The sequence below is a fragment of the Pongo pygmaeus genome, chromosome 20 (genome assembly GCF_028885625.2).
Source record: "Pongo pygmaeus isolate AG05252 chromosome 20, NHGRI_mPonPyg2-v2.0_pri, whole genome shotgun sequence".
NCBI classification, from domain to species: domain Eukaryota; kingdom Metazoa; phylum Chordata; class Mammalia; order Primates; family Hominidae; genus Pongo; species Pongo pygmaeus.
In genome coordinates, this window is record NC_072393.2 from 33,188,864 (window position 1) to 33,206,413 (window position 17,550).

General features: G+C 41.3%; 1 protein-coding gene across 3 annotated transcripts in view; it reads left to right on the forward strand.

The window, feature by feature from the left end:
• LOC129020805 (cyclin-Y-like protein 2) overlaps nucleotides 1-12,587 on the forward strand; it is a 75,314-nt gene extending 62,727 nt beyond the window's left edge. The window contains exons 12-13 of one of the 3 annotated variants that reach the window (XR_008495910.2): nucleotides 9,651-9,702; nucleotides 12,161-12,587. The gene's annotated coding sequence lies outside the window, so the exon portion shown is untranslated. The remainder of the gene's footprint in view (nucleotides 1-9,650; nucleotides 9,703-12,160) is intronic. The other 2 variants (XR_008495909.2, XR_008495911.2) reach the window with 2 other exon arrangements.
• The last annotated feature ends 4,963 nt before the right edge of the window (nucleotides 12,588-17,550 follow it).

Genomic DNA, 17,550 nt, shown 5'->3' on the forward strand with positions numbered 1-17,550 from the left:
GGCTATGCCCTGCCCCCAGAGGTGGAGTCTACAGAGGCAGGCAGGCCTCCTTGAGCTGCGGTGGGCTACACCCAGTTCAAGCTTCCGGGCAGCTTTGTTTACCTACTTAAGCTTCAGCAATGGCAGGCGCCCCTCCCCCAGCCTCGCTGCTGCCTTTCAGTTGGATCTCAGACTGCTGTGCTAGCAATGAGAGAGGCTCCATGGTGGGCATCCTTAACTTTGGCAAAATAAAGTTTCTCAATTAATTGAGACCTGTCTCAGATACTTTTGGGTTTACAAGTTGATAACCATAGAGGATTCTGAGTGGAGGCGTCCTTGACCTTTGACAAATCTATCAATGCTTGGTACCAGTTTGAGCTATCTTTATGGCGTAAACCAATAGGAGAGTTTCTGAGGCCTGGGAGCTGCCCACTCCAGAGAATTTTTGATTTCCCAAAATTTGGTCAAGATCCGAAGTTTATTTTGCTGTACAACTTCTTTCCTGGAGTTTTACTTGCTTCCAAAAAGGGAAGGCAAGATTTCTGCTTCTGTGACAATAAAGTGCAGGCAACTCCTTCCTGGAATTTCAGCTCACTTTCAACAAAGAAGGTGAGTTGTTTCTTCCTGCTTCTAGGAAAAGATTAACAACCAGCTGGCCTTAATTTCTCCTTACCATTAGAGTGCTCAGTAATCATATTGTTGGGTTTGTTTGTTGTTGTGGTCTTTCTCCCATCATATTTGACAAACTCTACCTAGTTTACTCAAATCATTCTTATTCTATGAAGCCAGCATCATTTTGGTAATAAAAATCTGCCAAAGACATACACACACACACACATAAAATTCAATATTCTGATTAACATAGATGCAAAAGTCCTTAACAAAATACTAGCAAACAAAATCCAGCACCAAATTCAAAAGTTAATTCACCATGATTATGTAGGCTTTATTTCTTGGATACAGGACTGGCTCAACATATGCAAATAAATAACCAGAATTTGCCACATAAACAGAATTAAAAACAAAAAATATGATCGTTTTGATAGATGCAGTAAGAACTTTTGATAAATTTCAACATCCCTTATGATAAAAACCCTCAACAAACTAGGCGTCAAAGAAATATGACTCAAACTAATAAGAACTTTCTATGGCAAACCCACAGCTAACATCGTACTGATGGGCAAAAGCTCAAATTATTTCTTTTGATAACTGGAACAAGACAAGAATTCGTACTCTCACAACTTCTTTTAAACATAGTGCTAGAAGTCTAAGCTAGAGCAGTCATCAAGAGAAATAAATAAAAGGCATCCAAACTGAAAAAGGGGAAGTCAAATTATTTCTGTTTGCAGATGACTCTGTATTCTAGGTTCTCTATTCTGTTCCATTGGTCTTTGTGTCTTTTTGAAATTCCAGTAGCACACCATTTTGTTAACTATAACCTTATAGTAAAGCTTGAAATCAAGAAGTGTGCTGCCTTCTGCTTTCTTCTCTTCCTCAAGTTTGCCCTATTTGGAGTCTTTTGTGACCTCATATAAAGACTAAGATTGTTTTTCTATATTTGTGAAAAATTCCGTTGGAATTTTGGTAAAGATTAGATTCAATCTGTAGATCACTTTGGGTGGTATAGACATTTTAACACTAACAAGTCTTCAAATTTGTAAACATAAGATACACACCATTTATTTATGTTTTTCTTAAGTTTTTTATCTATGTTTTATAGTTTTCAATGTACAAATCTTTCACCTCCTCGGATAAATTTATTCATATGTATTCTTTCTGATGCTATTGTCTTTGGATTGTTTTCTTAATTTATTTTAGACAGTTTGTTATTTGTGTATAGAAAAACAAGTTATGTTTGTTAATCATGTTTACATTAATGCTTTATGTGATTATACTGTAAGTTTATTGAACTTATTTATTAGTCTTAATAGTTTTTGGTGGAGTTGTAACATTTTTCTATGTTTATTATTATGACATCTGCAAACAGAGAAAATTTTACTTCTTCCTTTCCAGTTTGTAAGCTGTTTAATTCTTTTTATTGCCTAATTGCTTTGGTCAGGAATTGACATACTAAGTTAAATAGAACGGTTGAGAGTGTGCATTCTTGACCAGTTCCAGCTCTTCAGGGAAATTCTTTCACCTTATTCCCATTCAGTATGATGTTGGCTATGGTTTGTTTTATGTGTCTTTTATTATTTGGAGATATATTTCTTCTATGCTAATTTGTTAAGATTATTTTTAATCATGAAGGGGTATTAGATTTTATCAAATACTTTTTCTGCAGCTATTGGGATAATCATATGATTTTGTTTTTAATTTTGTTTATGTGGTGAATCACATTTATTGATTTGGATATGGTAAGCCATCTTGAATCCCTGAGATAAAACCCACTTGATTATATTATATTTTTGATGTACTGTTGAATTTGGTTTGCTAATTTTGTTGAGGATCTTTGGATTTTTGTTCATCAAAGATACTGATCTGTAGTTTTTGTTGTTGTGTTCTTGTCTGATGTTGATATTACAGCAATACTGGTTGCATAGAATGAGTTGAGGAAGAATCTTTCTTCCTCAATTTTCTGGAATAGTTTCTGCAAAATAGTTTCAGCTCTTCTCTGTATATCTGGCAAAATTTCTGAATCTGCCTGGTCTTGTTTTTTGTTGTTGGGAGATTTTTTTCTACTGATTAAATTTCATTAAATGTTATTGGTCTGTTTAGGATTTCTATTTCTTCCTGGTTTATTTTTGAGGTTGTATGCTTCCAGAATTTATTTACTTCCTTTAGGTTTTCTAGTTTGTGTGCTTAGAGATGCTCACAGTAGTCTTTAGTGATCTTGTGTATTTCTGTGGTATTAGGTGTATTGTCACCTTTATCTTTCTTGGTTGTGTTTATTTGAATTTTCTCTTTCTTGTTTAGTGTAGCTAGCAATTTATCAATTTTGTTTGTCTTTTCAAGAAACAAACTTGTCATTTTGTTGATCCTTTTATCTTTTTTTGTTCTCAATCACATTGGTTTTGCTCTGATCTTTGTTCTTCTTTTTATCCGCTGGGTTTAGGCTTAGTTTTTTGTGTTTTTTTTAAATCTGTTGCAGTGCAACATTATGTTGTTCATTTGAGGTATTTTTCTATTTTTTGTGTAGGCATTTGACACTATAAACTTTTCTCCACTGTTTTTGCTGTATCCCAAAGGTTTTGGTATGTTGTGTCTTCATTTTCTTTGTTTGAAAATTGTTTTGAAAATTTATGCCTTGGTTTTGTCAGGTAACTAGAGGTTCTTTAGGAGCAGATTGTTCAGTTTCCATGTATTTGCATATGTTTGAAAGTTTCTCTTGGTATTGATTTTTAATATTATTGCACTATGGTCCAAGAAACTTGATTTTTAAAAATTTCTTTAATTTATTCAGATTTGCTTTATGTCCAAACATATGGTTTATTTTGGAGAATTTTTAACGTGCAGATGAGGAAAATGTGTATTCTGCCATTGTGTAAAATGTTCTGTAAATGTCTGTTGAGTTCATTTGGTCTGAAGTCTAATTTAACTCTAATGTTTCTGTATTGATTTTTTTGCCTGTTTTTTGTTCTCAATCCCATTGGTTTTGCTCTGATCTTTGTTCTTTTCATCCGCTAGGTTTAGGCTTTGTTTGTTTTTGTTTTTTAAACTCGTTGCAGTGCAACATTATGTTGTTAATTTGAGATATTTCGTTGTCAGTGTTGTCAGAAGGGCGTTAGTCCCTTATTGTATTACTGTCTATCTCTTTTCTATCAGCATTTGTTTAATAAATATGAATGTTTCAGTGTTGGGGGCACATTTAGATAGATATATCTTATTGTTGAATTGAGCCCTTTATCATTATATAATAATCTCCTTTGTCTTTTTTTACTGCTGTTGATTTAAAGTCTGTTTTATGTCATATAAGTATGGCTATTTCTGCTTATTTTGGTTTTCCATTTGTATGGTATATCTTTTCCCATCAGTTTTCTTTGAGGCTTGGTTGTCTTTACCTCTAAGATGCATCTCTTGTATGCAGCAAATATTTGAATCTTACTTTTTCTATACAATTTGCCACTGTATATTTTAATTGGAACATTTATGCCATTTACATTAAAAGGTAATATTGGTAATATTGATATGTGAGATTCTATTGTTGTTGTAATGTTACCTGGTTGTTTTGTAGCAACAGTTGTAGAATTGCTTTATAGGATCTGTGAACTTTTTACTTACGTGTGCTTTTATGATGGCAAATTTTGTTCTTTAATATTTATCTTTAGAACTCTTTTTATTATTTCTTGTAAGTCCAGTCTAATGGTGACAAATTCCCTTAGCATTTGCTTTTCTTAGCATTTCTCCTTCATTTATGAAGCTTAGTTTAGCAAAATGCAAAGCTTTTGGCTGGTAGCAGTTGTCATGCCATTAGCACATCACCCATCCCATGTGAAGGAAAATAAGACATGTTGCATAACACGGCAATTTGGAAGTTAGTCATCATCTCAATGCAAGTAGATATGAGTAACTAAGGCACCTTGCACTTGTTCCTACCAGCAGATTTTTTTTTATACACTTTAAGTTCTAGGGTACCATCTCACACCAGTTAGAATGGCGATCATTGAAAAGTCAGGAAACAACAGGTGCTGGAGAGGATGTGGAGAAATAGGAACACTTTTACACTGTTGGTGGGACTGTAAACTAGTTCAACCATTGTGGAAGACAGTGTGGCAATTCCTCAAGGATCTAGAACTAGAAATACCGTTTGACCTAGCCATCCCATTACTGGGTATATACCCAAAGGATTATAAATCATGCTGCTATAAAGACACATGCACATGTATGTTTATTGCGGCACCTACCAGCAGATTTAATGTCGTTGCAATGGAAGGTGCTGGCTCTCACCTGAATTGTCTGCTTCTACACTTGATGGTAGTCTGCTGAGAAGCCTGTTTCTTGCCAAGTGCTCTGTGGCTCTAAGAGCTGGAGATTCTTTGGTTTCAAACTTTCCTAAGTCCAGTGCTTCTGGTTGAGGGTGGCTGCTTCCAGTAGCATGTAGGAACTACATTGCGTAGACAATCACCATTGTTTGTCCGATCACCATTTAGCCATCCAGTCAGCCGCTAGCCACTTATCTAACAAATACTAACTGAATATGGAATATGGAACTCATTCTAAGACCTCAAAAAACTGCTGTTGACAAGGAAAGACAAAATCTCTATTTTTGCATAGCTGACTTTCAATTATTTAGAGCCACTATGGTTACATTTTTGAATGTCACAAAACAATTTATCAGAGTTACCCAGGTTAAAAACTAATTGAGGTGGAGGAGAACTCTTTGACAAGGTGGCATTTTAGCTGGGACAGAAGGTTGAGAATTCAGCTATGAGGAAAGTATGAGAGAGTATATTCCAGGTGACGGGGACCACAAGAACAAAGCCATAGGGTCAGAAGGAGCTTGATGTGTTTGAAAAACAAAATAAAGGCCATCGTGGCTGGGTTTTAGTCACATGAAATGAGGTAGAGGAGGAGATTGGGAACAAGTCTTTTAGGGTCAAACAGCCCTTGGTAAGGAATTTGGATTTTAGTCTCATTTGAATGAGAAGTCATCAGAGGATTTTAAGCAGGAAAGTGACTTAACGGAATGTGTATTTTAAAAAGATGATTCTGGATGCCCTGTGGAGAATGGAAGACAGGAGGATAGGGATGAAAACTGAGGATGGTTTTAGTCTTTCAGGGTGAGGCAACAGTGGACTAAACGCCTGTAGTGATGATAGAGATGGAGAGATGTGGAATAATTTGAGACACACTGTTTTTTTTTTTTTCTTTTTCTTTTTCTATTATTTTTGCCCAAATCTGCTATTGCTGTAACTTTTGGATGGAAGTCTCTCAGTGTAGTTCTTCCTTCAGTAAATTCCCCGCTAATATTTCCCAGGGCCACTCTGGAAGGAGGTTTTGGTCAGCCATGCTTTTGGTAACCAGACAGCATGCTTGGCGCTACAGCTTAGCCAGAGGTCTCTTTCTTATTACCTAAAACTATCCCTATTCTTTAGAAACTGCCACATCAGGAGAGCCACCTAAAGTCTTTCCCCAACTCTAATCACACCCTGGCCATCTCCATCTCCTGCTTCTATTTTTGCTGCTTGGCCAAACTCTTGGGGAGTCCACCCCAGAGGCCTTACTGGCTGCAATTCCTAAGACAGGATAGTGTCCCTTTTCCCAGTTCTAGAAAAATGTGAGGGATTGGTCCATAGTAGACTGACCTATTTAATATGCATGCTCCTGAAGCAGCCTCGAGGGGCACGGGATGGCAAAGTTGTCATCTTGAGTCAGCTGTCAACTGCTCAAGCTGGTGTGCACAGGAAGGAGCTGGGCACCAGACCCACATTGTCTGAGACCAACAGGAGGACGATTCATCAAGGCAAATCGAGGTGCTGGCACCAGCAGAAGGGAGAATAGATGGCTGGAAGACAAACACAACATCTCTGAAGTACCTTTCAAGCTGCAGCTCCTAAGCTCTCTCTTCCAGGAACCATTCTGAATCTAGACTGGTTGGAGAGCCTGGCTTGGTCACACAGTTGACTTTCTTGTCAAGGGGAAATGCAGACAAATGTTGTCAGTGACCAGGTCTAATCTTTCAGGGAAGTCTTGCAAGAGCCTAACCCATGGTCCACAGGTTTCTGTGCATGCACTGTGAACAAGCACCCACTGGTAACGATTGCACCCAGAGTTGTTTCAAAAATTTCCAAGAGGAATCTCAGCCCTAGAAAACAAGAATGGGTTTGACCCAGAGTTGCCTGCGTTGGAGATAAACTTTGGAGAACTCCCCTTGTTAGCATCCTAAAATCCCCACCCAGGGAGGGAGGAGTTCATTCACTTTTTTTTTTTCTTTTTTTTTTTGAGACAGAGTCTTGCTCTGTAACACAGGCTGGAGTGCAATGGTGTGGTCTTGGCTCACTGCAACCTACACCTCGCCAGTTCAAACAATTCTCCTGCCTCAGCCTCCCAAGTAGCCGGGACTACAGGCACATGCCACTACACCCAGCTAATTTTTGTATTTTTAGTAAATACGGGGTTGCACTATGTTGGCCAGGCTGGTCTCTATAATTCCCGACCTCATGATCCGCCTGCCTCAGCCTCCCAAAGTGCTGAAATTACAGGCTTGAGCCACCACACCCAGCCCATTTACCGTTTTTTATACATGAGAGGTATGTGGAACATGACCAGTGACGCCCTTTACTCCATCTCTACAATTAATGACTCAGCTTGCCAGCCCAGTAAAAGCCCAGCTTTCACCTTTGTTCTGGGAGGCACTGCTTGAGAACTATCCATGATGTTCTCCTTACTTGCTGCATAAAGTCCCCTTGTTGAACCCACCTTGGCTGTGGTCATTGGATGTCACCCGCCAAGCCATTGAACCCACCTGCCATGTGGGTAACAAGATGAGGAAGAGAACCTTAAGTGATGGGTCTGATTGTCTGACTGATGATCTGAAGACCTGATATGAAGATATTTTCTCAACACATAATTTGTAGGTGTCTACTCTGGGCCAGGAGCTGAGCAAGGTGCGTTAGGCCCAAAGGTCATTCACACCCACATGACCTTGGAAAGAGCTCGTGCTTGCCTCATAGACAGAGCACAGCACAGGCACAGACGGGTGCTCAGTGGAAGTTGTGAGTAAATAAATGACAGCTTAGCACACGCGTTGGTCTGGAAGAGGCAGTGAAGTTAAGTGATGAATTGAAAAACTGATTAATAGAAAGCGCTGCTCTCAGAGCCCTCGCAAATGCTCTTCTCACAGCCATGCCTCCGATCAGTCACTGTAGGCCCTTCCTGCCTAGAGAAATGAAGCTTGATTGCTTCGTCTGGGAACACACCCCAGACAGAGGTCCCTCGTCATCGCTGGCATCATTCTCCCTGCCTGGCATAGCCTCCTGGCCTGTGGAAATCCTACTCACTTCTCAAGACTCAGCTGCAGGAAGCCTTTTTCCCTGGGCCAAGTTCCACTGTGCTGCCTCCTGCCTGTGCGCTTACGTGTTCCTGCTGACACCCCCTGTCACTCTCCCTCCCACCTGCATTACGGAGGACCCAGTGCTCACCTGCCTCTCACCCAGGATCTCAAGCACTTGAGAGCAGCGGCTGGCCTCCTGCAGCCCTGTCCAAGACCCTCCCACCCAAGACACAGACGATGCTCTCACCAGGTCCCCGCTGGACTTGATTGCTTTATTTTACTCTTGGAACAGCTTCTTAATGTGTTGGACATAAGTAGCCAAGACACCAAGGGAGGTCATGGTGTCTTGGCAGAAAGGCTTCCTTGTGCCATGGCTCTCTTAGGCATAGAAAGCTGTCTCATCAAACTTAGTGGCAAATCTTTTTGCAACTACCTGTTGCCAGCCTATTAATTCAGCAGCAACTCGCAATGGCCTGTAGGGTACTTGCTGGCTTTGTCTTGTTGCTACTCATGCTGAGAGCCCACCATGGGCACCAACATGCCAGTTGTGGGCAAGACAGGACGGGAGACCAGAGCTGCCACTCTCCACAGACTCTGTTGGTCACTGTGTGGGATAGGGAGAGTGGAGACAGAGAGTAAAGAGTGTGTATGGCTCTTCTTTCCCACTGCAATGCTAATATCTCTGTAATTTCTGCAGAATTATTAGTTGATGTGACATTGCTACTTTGTGTTTCCTTTAAAATGCCCAAATTAGGGTCTGTTGATGCAGTCTTTCAAATGAGATTATGCTGGATATATGGTAGCAGTAAATAGGCTCTAATTTGAAAAGGCATCATTATGGGAAATATTAATGAGTGCTTGTTCTTAATTAGTATGGGCTGGGCTGAATGGCTCTGCAGAAAGCTTCCTGGATTTTAGAGTTAAGCTCCTGGTCTGTTGGGGAGAGAATAGGGCCAAGGAGAGGCTAAAGAAGAGTACAGCTATGCTTCAGTGATTCACTTCACTGTTATTTGGTTCATTAAGGTTTTACTGGGGAAATGCTTATCATTGAGGCTTCTGGGAAAAAAAACATTCAGGTGATTGATGAAATTTCAAAAAGTAAAAGAATAAGATGAAGACAATGACACCAGGTTTTGCATCCTTGCTTGCGGGAGGTCTAAGCTTTCAGCTCACACACTGGATCTTACTGATTGAATACAGCAAATATGCCATGATTGAGTAGTGATGTCTGCCATGGGTGTGGAATAGACAAATGAAGACAAAAATTCAAATACCTCACTGAGCAGCAAAGAGTCTTAATCCATCAGGAAAGCCTATGAAAAAAGAAAAACAGTCTTCATTTATACATTTTTTTCTCTGTAACAAAGTATGTTTTATGTTGAAGAGCGGTACGTAATTTCTACTGGGGTTGATCAGATGAAAAGAGAGAGAATTCTGAAGCTGGTGGTAGCTGTCTTGCACCAAGAGGAGAGAAGCTATCTGAAAATGAAGACCAAGCTATTCTTTTAGTCAAGGAGAGCTACCCTGTGGCTTTGGTTACATGAGCCCATTTTTCCCTCTGTTTACTTATGCCACTATGAATTGGGTTTATGTTATTTGCTACCCAAAGCACCCTAATAGATTTATTAAAAGAGCCAAGAGGGGAATATCTTATAGGAATATCACTTAATTTCTTTTGGCTTTGAGTGGTCTTACCTGTCAGTGGAAAATAATAAACGTATCTGTATTTGTTTAATAGGATTGCAGTAGAAACCAGCCGAGAAAAAAGATGCCAGAGTTCTTGGAAAAATGTATGTGAAATTCAAAAATTAAATTCTAGGGGGATGTGTGTGTGTGTGTGTGGTTTGTGTGTATTATAAGGAAGAGGACAAGGTGATATGTATTTCAGATAATGAGGTAGATAATCCACTACATTCTGTTTTTGATTCTGGAAACACTGATCCATAAAAACATGCTGTTCTCTGTTATTCCTGCCACATCCACCAAAGCCAGCAAATTCTTTCCTTTGTAGAATCTGCTTTTCCAATGAGGTTTCCTATATGATTGAACACTTTGATTATATATGTATTTTTGATTACGTATTTTCTTACAGCATCCTGAAACTTTATCTGCACTTAGTAATTTATTCATGTTGCCTGCAATGCCCCACTATGTAGCACTTTGAGATGATTCTCTGTAGGCCTGGCCTTCCCACTGATTTTGAGTCTCTTATTGAGGACCTAGGTAGCTCTCTGTGACTCCAGAATATTCTAATAGAGCTGCTGGAACAGCAGTGCTGGAAGTCTTCATCTGCACTCTTTCAGGGTTACGAATGCCAGGTTCTTCTCACCATCCCTGCTATGGGCCAGCATTCAGCTCCTGTGAGGTGTTTGTCTTCCACAGTTCAGGCATCCTTCAAAGCCACTCACACAACCGAGATTGTGTCCCATGGGCAGGGAAGAGCATCCTCTGTTTCTGTCCCAATACTCAAGATCTTTTCTGGTTTGAGACTCAAAGATCAAGTCTACAGATTCCAAATACAAAAGGACATCTAATCACTCAGGAAGCCAACAACCATGGTGATTTTTTTTTCTGGTTTTCACTTGAATCTTATTTTTGAGATATGGATCCTTTGAAAGACCTTGAAAGATCTTCCAAGAAGACAATCCAAATATCTATTAAAGTTAATCCCTTCTTCTGTTATCCAAATAGAAGGTGGTATACCCCTTCCCAGGTGCATGGAAATTCCAGTATCTCCAAGGACTCCAGGAGGAATTTCAGTTCTCATAGTTACTGCTGGCTCTTTTGGCCTATATCATTTTCTTTTGCATCATGCTTTTGTTAGTAGTTTCATTTTTCCACACCAAATTGCCTTGCTTAACATCAGCCTGATTCTTTTGGGTAGTGGTAGCTGCCCAGAACATGACTGCCTCACAGCTGTGCATGGTAGACTTTCCTGGAAGTTCAGAATAATCCAAGTGTGAGGTTTGGCATTTCTGCCCTTAAAGTTTTCCCGGCCATCTCTTCTCTCTCCCTCCCCCCAAGTCTACCTTCTTTTATTTTTTAAATTTTGTTCACATAGTAGCCTCACTAATCACATTCTGTGCTCAAAGTGCTTTGCCTTCATCCTTCATATGCTTCTCAGGTGGTGCTTCTAAATCAAAAAGGGTTCCCTAGAATTCTCTCCCCAAGGGGCATTGTATATCAGCTTTATCAGCTCTTGGAATAAATTATTTCATTTTCACCATTATTCTTCGCATGAATTTGCAAAAATGTAATGGATAACAAATGAGAAAGCATCAGGGAAATGTCCTGACCCTTATTATGTCTGGCAAATGTTAGCTACTATTACTGGCATTATCATTATACAGAGTAGATGTTTTGTATACATTGAATCATTGAATAAGTAAATGACTGAATGAATGAATGAACTGATCATGGTCCTGGGGGTAACCCAAAGTCTAGGAGTGTTTTAGGAAGATCACCATAGCCTCTCTCATTTCTCCTTAGTTGCTCTGGCTTTTCTCACTGAGGTTGCAAAGAGACTTTCAATACCTTAGTGACATAGGGGACACATGTTTCATTAGTATCATTTTGAAGATGAGAATCAAGGCCTAGAAATACGATTTTTACAAAGGCATGTAGCTGGTAAGATACTAGGCTAGCTGAGAAATGCACATAATGTGGGCTTTGGCATAAACTTGCCTGGGTTCAAATGCCAAGTGTACCACTTAATCACTTCCGGCCTTCAGCAAATTCTCAGACTCCCCTTAGCCTCAACAGCTTTGTTGGCAAAGTGATGGTTATAATAGTACTTACCTCTTAGAGGTGCTGGACTATTAAACAAGAGTGTTCATGTGCAGTACATGGCATGCCCTCTGCCCAGATACCAAGCACACCAAGATGGGGCCAGCTCCTAGTCAAGGACTTTTTTCCCACATTTTCCCTTCACTTCCCTTCACCTCTTACTACAAAGGGTGGATCCATCCTGTATCATCACAGGGAATGTTCCCCTCTCTTTAGGGACTAGCCCAGATGTTCTATACATCTTGGGTCTGTCTGACATTGCCATCACTTACAATTATCCTGCAAATCCAGCTTTCAGGCGCTGGCAGTGTTATGGGATATCCCCCCAAAATTCATACGTTGAAATCCTAACCCTCAGGACCTCAGACTGTGACTGTATTGGGAGACAGGGTCTTTAAAGAGGTAAACTGAAATGAGGTTACTAGGGTGGACCCTAATCCATTATGACTGCTGTCTTTATAGGAAGAGAAGATTTGGACATGACACACACAGAGGGAATCCCACAGGGAGAAGATGGCTGTCTGCAATTCAGAAGAGCAGCCTCAGAAGAAACCAACCTGCCAACATCTTTATTTGCGACTTCCAGCCTCCTAAACTGTGAGAAAATTAATTTCTGTTGTTTAAGCATCCAGAATGTGAGACTTCATTATAGCAGCCCTAGCAAATTAATACAGGCAGCAAACAACCAGATGTCCCACTTGAAAAACTCATCCAAGAAATAGAAAAATAAATGTTGTGGGAATGATGTTTGATGGCAGGGTTTTATTCTGCAGTTGCCTACGGGAATGACAACAGAAGACTGTAAGACAGTGTATTTCAAAATGAGCTCTGCAGAAAACCAGTATGAAAGACTCTGAAAAAATTGAAATAATAAATTTTCAAGAACACTGAGTTTGGGAAAATTTATATACTCTAATGCCCTCCTACCCACCCTTTAAAAACTGTAATGCTTATTTAAAGATTTGAGAAGTCCCAGAGAAAAGCCAGCATTATGTTATTACAAAGGGAGAAGATGAGCAGTCTTTAGCCTCCACAAACAGTCTTTAGCCTGCAGCTGAACTGGAGTTCAATGCAGCCCACTTTCTGACATCTTTACTTGGCAGTCCCTCTGTGTCTGGAATTGGTTCCTTCCAGTGGGTTATTGGTATTGCTGACTTCAAAAATGAAGCTGCAGACCCTTGCAGTGAGTGTTACAGTTCTTAAAGATGGTGTGTCTGGAGTTTGTTCCTTCAGATGTTCAGATGTATCCGGAGTTTCTTCCTTCTGGTGGGTCCGTGGTCTGGCTGACTTCAGGAGTGAAGCCGCAGACCTTCGCAGTGAATGTTACAGCTCTTAAACGTGGCACGTCTGGAGTTGTTTATTCCTCCTGGTGGGTTTGTGGTCTCGCTGACTTCAGGAATGAAGCTGCATATTGGTCCTGCTGATTGATCCATTTTACAGAGTGCTGATTGGTCCATTTTACAGAGTGCTGATTGGTGTGTTTTTACAGATTGCTGATTGGTGCATTTATAATCCTTTAGCTAGACACAGCACTGATTGGTGCATTTACAATCCTTTAGCTAGACATAAAAGGTCTCCAAGTCCCCACCCGACCCAGAAGCTCAGCTGGCTTTACCTCTCACCTCCAGTATGCAAAGAACCAGCAGGGAAGAGATTGAGTTTAGATGAGAAAGGAAGCAGGTTGTGCTTGGGCAGCCAGCAGGGCCCTATAAATCTGCAGGAAAATGCTGCTCAGAACAGAGAGGGCACATTTCAATAATTAGCACATGCTTGAACACCAGCTCATATCTGTCACAGAGACAGGAAATTGTAACTTCTGTGTACTGGGCCGTTGTTCAAAGCTGTTGTCAGGGTTAACGAAGAACTTGCTTGATTATTGGTAGCTGGAAATTGAGGTTGTGCTCACATGTCCATAGGTCTTGCATTCCTCAGAGCTCAGAGACGGCCATGCTCACATGAGAAAGGGCACAGCATGTTAGTAGAGGGGAGCAAAGAGGGAGGCTGGGAGAGGAGGCTGAGGCCAGATGCTGAAAAGACATGGATAAATCTCAGGAGGCTGGACTTGCTCTGGCAGGGAGTGGGGAGATGATGAAGGACACTGAGGTGTGAGGGTGGCCTTTGGTTTTAATCAAAAAGAAGCCCATGCTGGCATCTAACTAAGATAATAGCACCAAGGGAAGGAATGGGAAGCCGGGGAGCTAGAAAGCAGGTATAGTAGGAGAGAGTTCTGACCCAAAGGCTTTGGGCAGATTTGAGGAATGTGGAGAAATCTGGGGATGAACAGGTTCTTTGTGGTTTGTTGGGACAGACAGGAGGATGCATTGCCTGTCACTTGATCAGGGAGTCAAAGGGGAGCAGGGTTTGCACAAAGAGAGGTTCTACATTAAACGCCAAGTGCTTATGAATCAGAGTGAGAGTCCCCCTTGCTGAATCTGCCTCTTTTATCTTGGCTGTTCCACAACATAGATTCCACTGTGCAAATGATCATACAGACATTGTGTGATATTCTAAGCCAAAAAGTGACTCTGGCAGTTCCAGCCCACGAGTATCTTTTGGCAAAGTTCTAGTGTGAGAAGGAGTTCCTGTGCAGGACTGTCTGTCTGACTCAGCTCTGCAGGAAAGGCTGGAACCACAGAGCCCATGAGGGTACACTGTTCACAGGCAGGGCTCACACACGCTCTGCCCCCAGCTCCCATGCCTGAGCAGGTCACACCAACTTTGAGGCACTACCCTGACCCTAACATGTTTTAGAATTTGTATCATGCTTCAGGTGACTCTTTTGAGATTGGCAGTGATGGAAAGAGTCTAAGGAACGGAACTTAATTTTAAAATAGTTTTAATTGTGGAGATGACAATTGACACAGATATGTCAGAAAAACATGTTGGAATGTCTCGACTGGCAGTGGTAATTCTGTGAGCTCAGTTCACATTGCTCTGGCCTCTGAGTTGTAGCATTTAGGAACCTGTGAAACATACAAATCTATGCACATGAAAAATCCAGGCACTGAGAACTCAGCCTTGATTAGCCATTAAGTGTGCTCTCTGTAGAAGGGGAAAATAACATTGTAAGGAATATGTTTAATCTTTGTAACCAAATCCATGGTTTTTAACATGGAATATGGAAATTGGTGCCACTAATTATAGTCATTTTTATCAGTTCATTGAAGTTGTCTCAGCAGGCTCTGCTTCTTCCAGTCTTCTCTGGCACCACATTTAATTGTTTTGTGTAGTGTAAGGTCTGTAGAATGAAACAGCACTCCTTTTCAAATAGTGTCTAATGTGAGCCTCAGTGATCCAGACCGGACTCTGCAATGCCCAGCAGCCTGGGTGAGAAGTTTGAAGAGTTTGTGAGAACAACGATGTCTTGAATGGGCCTTGAGGAACACTGCAACTCTGCTTTTAGATGGATTTCCACGTTTCTCTTCTGCAAGCGTTTTGGAGAGGTAGCATGATGCACGTCTCTGAACAAAATATTTTCATAAGTTATGTTAATGGAGAAATTTCTTTTGGGGCTTAAGTTTCTGCTTACCTTTTGTAACATATTTTTTTCAAAAAATAACAAAAAAAACCTCATTATCTTCCTCTCCCATTATCTTCCTCTCCCACAATTGTAGCAGTAGAAAGGAGATAAGGCAAGTCCCACATGGACCAGTGGCTGGGTGTGCTGTCAGGATAGCTAAGGCGCCCCTTTTACAAACAGTCTTTAACATGCAGTCACACCCGCAATCTCGGTGCTGGGTAATAAGAATAATTGTATTCATTACACAGTTGAATACAGGAACCTATTTCTGAAATGATTATTCTTGTCTAGAATTACACAGAATTCCACCGAGTGGCATATTTAAGAGAATTTTTATTAGGGGAGTTCCAAGGAACTGCTTAGTGGCAGAAAAAATTTATATTTAATTTGATTTCTCAGAACCAGGGTATTGTGGAGAAAGGCATCAGATAACCACGGAGTGCTGGTTAAGGGAGGGAAGCCTCACTAAGCAGGGTTCATGCGTTCAAGCCCCGCAGCCAACAAGCATTCGTTGAGACTCTCATTCGGGAGTGGGCACCAAGACGCCTCGGGATCCCAGTGAATTCATACTTCCTGCCTCTTATATCCTTGCATTTGGTTACAGAGGTGGCACATGCTTTGTTACTGAGCCTGGTTGAAAATCAGCTCTGGTCAGACCTTCACAACCCGCCTACGTGGGCCCAGGACTTGGGTGTAGAGAGGAATGAAGGGTTTTGTAAAAGCTTTTACCAGTGTGGAGCTTTTACCAGTTATGCTCTTGCATAAACAAAGATCTTTAAAACAGTTTACATCATTAGAAAGTTCTATGAGACTACCATGAGCACCTTTGCAGAAAAACAACTTAGCAGTAAATTCTGATGCTTGTCTTTAGTGTGTTAATGGTGGTCCCTGAAATGACATGTCCACGTCCTAGTCTGTGGCTGTGATCTTATTTGGAAAAAAAAAAAAAAGTCTTTGCAGATGTAACTGAGCTAAGGATCTCAGGAGAAGCAGATAATCTTGGATTAACTTATGGGCCCTAAATCCAGTGATAAGAGAAGAGACACAGAGAGAAGAGGTGAGGGCCATTGAAGGTGGAGGCAGAGACTAGAGAGAGGCTGCCCCAAGCCAAGGAGCACCTGGAGCCACCAGAATCTGAAAGAAGAAGGAAGAGTTATTTTCTAGAGCCTTGGGAGGGAGCATGGCCCTGCCAACATCTTAATTTCAGCTTCTGGTATCCAGAGCTGTGACAGAATGCATTTCTGTTATTGAAGCCACCAAATGTGTAAGAATCTGTTACTGCAACCTCAGGACACTATCGCATGGTCTCATCTTTAGGCATGGGGTAAGCTTCTCTTCTTCATTCTCCTCGGCTTTAGTACACCACAGTGTGAACACCACATCTTACACTTCCTCATTATCCAACAACAGTCTCCAAGGCTGGGATGGTTGAGTTTGCGAATCACATTTGAGAGTCAGAGGATGTCAGAGCTGGAAGGGGTCTCAGTCTCCTCTTAAAGAGAAGATGTTGGGCAAGATACTCCCTTGGACCTGAATTCTAGACCTGTCCTTTCACTCATGGGCTAAGTGCTTTTTCAAGAAGGTGGTAGATGTTTTTTTCCAGGTTGTGCTAGCTTGGTCTAGAAAGCTCCCAGGATCTGTTTCTAGTTGTGTCCCTCTGTAACCTCACCTTCCACCCCTACCTCCTGGCTCTCCAGCCACAGGAACTTTTCTGAACATGTTCTGATCCTGCCGTTCATATGCTTTTCTCCACACCAGGCTGAGAGAGGGACAAAGCATCCTTTAAACCCATATCCTTGTCCACAGGCCTTTCCCTGATCCTCCAGGTGGGGTCGCACTTCCCCCTGCTCCCTCTGTGCATTGTATGCAGTGTGTGGATTCTGACCACACTCCAGGGCTACTCACAAGGCCCAGCAGACCTGCAGGGTCTGTCCCCAACCTTCCTCCTAGAGTGACCTCTCATCACTCCCACTGCAGCCCCTCAGATGCACCAGGACCCCTCCTGCCATGGGGCCTTTGCAGACGCTGTGCTTTCCCTAAAGTCCTCTACTCTTCTTTGCAATAGCCTTGGATTATAGTTAAAATGTCCCACATCTTTGTTGGGATTAATTGTTCAATGCCTGTGTCTTCACTGGGCAGCAAGCTCCATGGGGGCATAGATTATGATGGATTTTCTCCTAGTATAGAGCCCCAGCATGTAGCATATCTAACAAACAAAGACTTGGTGACTATATGTTAAATCTATGTAGATGATCCTCCATGACTTTATGAGCTCCTCAAGGGTAGGGTCTTCTTAATTTTGTACCTCCAGCATTTAGTACAGAGCCTGAGC